The sequence below is a fragment of the Bos indicus x Bos taurus genome, chromosome 5 (genome assembly GCF_003369695.1).
Source record: "Bos indicus x Bos taurus breed Angus x Brahman F1 hybrid chromosome 5, Bos_hybrid_MaternalHap_v2.0, whole genome shotgun sequence".
Classification (NCBI taxonomy): domain Eukaryota; kingdom Metazoa; phylum Chordata; class Mammalia; order Artiodactyla; family Bovidae; genus Bos; species Bos indicus x Bos taurus.
This window is the reverse complement of record NC_040080.1, coordinates 93684045-93686875: the sequence shown is the minus strand read 5'-3', so window position 1 is coordinate 93686875 and position 2831 is coordinate 93684045. Positions and strand designations below refer to the sequence as shown.

Below are 2831 nucleotides of genomic sequence, written 5' to 3'. Positions count from 1 at the left end.
CAGTGTACAGTTCAATAGTTTTTAGCGTTTCGTGAGCTTGTGTAACCATCGCCATTATCTAATTTTAGAAGATTTTTTTGTCCCCCTTAAAATAATTTCATACCCATTAATAGTGAATCCTCATTTGTCTCCTTAGCTCTCCCTCATTTTACTCAAGCCCTAAGCAACCACTAATTAATGTTTGCTATAAATTGTTTTATTCTAAACATTTCCGACACGACTGAGCAACTGAACCGAACTGAACTGAACTGAAACATTTCATACAAATGGAACATTGTATATGTGACCTATCGTGATTGGCTTCAGTTAGCATATTTTCAAGGTTCACCCATGATGTAGTATGAATCTTCATTCCTTTTTATGAAGGAAGTACTGACTAGTATGCCACTGTTTGGCTATACCACATTTAGTTATCCATTCATTAGTTGAAGAACATTTGAATTGTTTTTACATTTTTGCCTATTATGTACTTTGGTGCTGTGGACATTCATGGACAAGTTTGTGTGACCATATGTTTTCTTTTTATTATCAGCACAGAAATTTATTTGAATTCAAGATTATATGGTTATATTTAGAATAATGTAATAATTATTGAAAGCACATATCATTCTTGGCTTTGAAACAGTTATAAAGGTATACTTTTGAAGTCAAAAATATGTAGTAAGAATGTACAAGGAAGCAAATATATAAAAAACAAGCTTACTAAGTATTGGGAGTTGTAAAGAGGGACACACCAAGATAAATGTAACAGAGTCCAAATTATACAACATACGGCAAGGCATTCTCTTGCTTTATCAACTCCTAGAAAATAAATCAGTAACCTCAGTAATGCATCATCGTTGACTCAATGGATATGAATTTGAGCAAACTCTGGGAGATGGTGAAGGACAGGGAAGCCCAGCGTGCTGCAGTCCATGGGGTCACAAAGAGTCAAACACAACTGAGCGATGGAACAACAACAGTAATGCAAGAATACTACAAAAGGGACAAACTTTCTGAGGGACATCGGTGGTAATTCACTATTCTTTCCTTTTTTCTATCTCCTTCCCTCAGAGCAGTTTCTTTTCTTCCCTCTAAAATGGGTTTTATTGTATTGAAAAAAATAGGTTTTATTTGTCAATTGTAGTAATTGAAATATGCAACAATTTACTTAAAGATGCTCAGGGATCTTTTATCTTTTTGGTCGTCCTGGGTCTTCGTTCCTGCGCTCGGGCTCCTCTAGTTGCGGTGAGCCGGGGCTCCTCTTTGTTGTGGTGCCCGGGCTGCTCATTGTGGTGGCTTCTCTTCTTGTGGAGCACAGGCTCTGGGTGCACCAGCTTCAGCAGCTGCAGCACATAGGCTTGGTACTTGTGGCCATGGGCTTGGTGGCTCCACAGCATGTGGGATCTTCCCCGACCAGAGATCAAACCCGTGTCCCCTGCATTGGCAGGGGGATCCTTATACCACCAGAGAAGTTCTCAAATTTTTGAAAAAGCCAGTCAGCTAGTTAGCAAGGGATCATTAGTGGCTTACAGGGAAAACAATTTCAGGTATTACATATTTGCTAAATAGATTTAAAAAAGAATAAGCAGCTAAAAATGGGTGAAAAAAATCCCAGGGTTTACTGTGACCTAAACAATTGAAAACAAACAGACCTATTTACTTGCAGAGTGAGCAAGATAAACAGGTTCCGAAATAGAGTTTGGTTTCCAACAGTGTCCACTGCCAAAGGTGGACAGACTCAGAATGTCTCCTCTTCTCATAGAAACTGGAACACGGACAAGCAGCCTTTCTTTGAACAGCCCTTTGCACACATCATCCACACAGATCTGATGGATTTGACTGCCCAGAAAGATTGGTGTGTTTGTGCTAACATTAGAGTCTTGTGCTAATCCTAGATCGTTAACCATGAGTGTTGTTCTGAATCCACCCTGATAGTTATTAGGGAAGGGAACTCCATCAATCACCCCAGATATGGGATTATAAGCAGCACTTTACCAATGCTGTCCTGAGCTCACATTTAGGATTTTGGCCAAGAGTTTTGGGTCAGGTCCTAACCTGATTCCCAGATTCATAGCATCAGCAGTTTCAATCATACCAATAGCTAACAGTATGTTGTAGCAGATCCTCAGAGCCTGCCCAGGCCCACAGGCTTCACAATACAGCGCATTGGAGTTCTTGCTCCCCAGCAACTCTTGGGCAGCAGCAAATTGGTCTGTGACTCCTCCGGTGGCACTATTGATAGAGAACCCACCTACCAACACTGGAGACATAAGAGACACAGGATTGATCCCTGGGTCAGGAAGATTCCCTGGAGTAAGAAATGGCACCCCGCTCCAGTATTCTTGCCTAGAGAATCCCCATGGACAGAGGAATCTGGTGGACTACAGTCCATAGGGTCACAAAGAATAGGACACAACTGAAGCAACTTGGCACAGCACACCTCCCAACATAAACGTGAGGTCCCCAGACTGAGCAGCCTCCACACCACCAGAAACAGGGGCAACCCTGAAAATTGCTCCCATTTTCTCAACTTCTTTGGCCAATCTTGCCAAACTATCGGAGAAGGCAGTGGCACCCCACTCCAGTACTCTTGCCTGGAAAATCCCATGGGCAGAGGAGCCTGGTAGGCTGCGGTCCATGGGGTCACTAAGAATCGGACATGACTGAGCGACTTCACTTTCACTTTTCACTTTCATGCATTGGAAAAGGAAATGGCAACCCACTCCAGTACTCTTGCCCGGAGAATCCCAGGGACGGGGAAGCCTGGTGGGCTGCCGTCTATGGGGTCGCACAGAGTCGGACACGACTGAAGCGACTTAGCAGCAGCAGCAGCAGTACTAGAGTCTATT

The 2831-nt window shown here is 42.9% G+C and overlaps 1 pseudogene; it reads right to left on the bottom strand.

The window, feature by feature from the left end:
- Positions 1-882: 882 nt before the first annotated feature.
- Positions 883-2266, bottom strand: LOC113893213 (annotated as a pseudogene).
- Between the last annotated feature and the right edge of the window lie 565 nt (positions 2267-2831).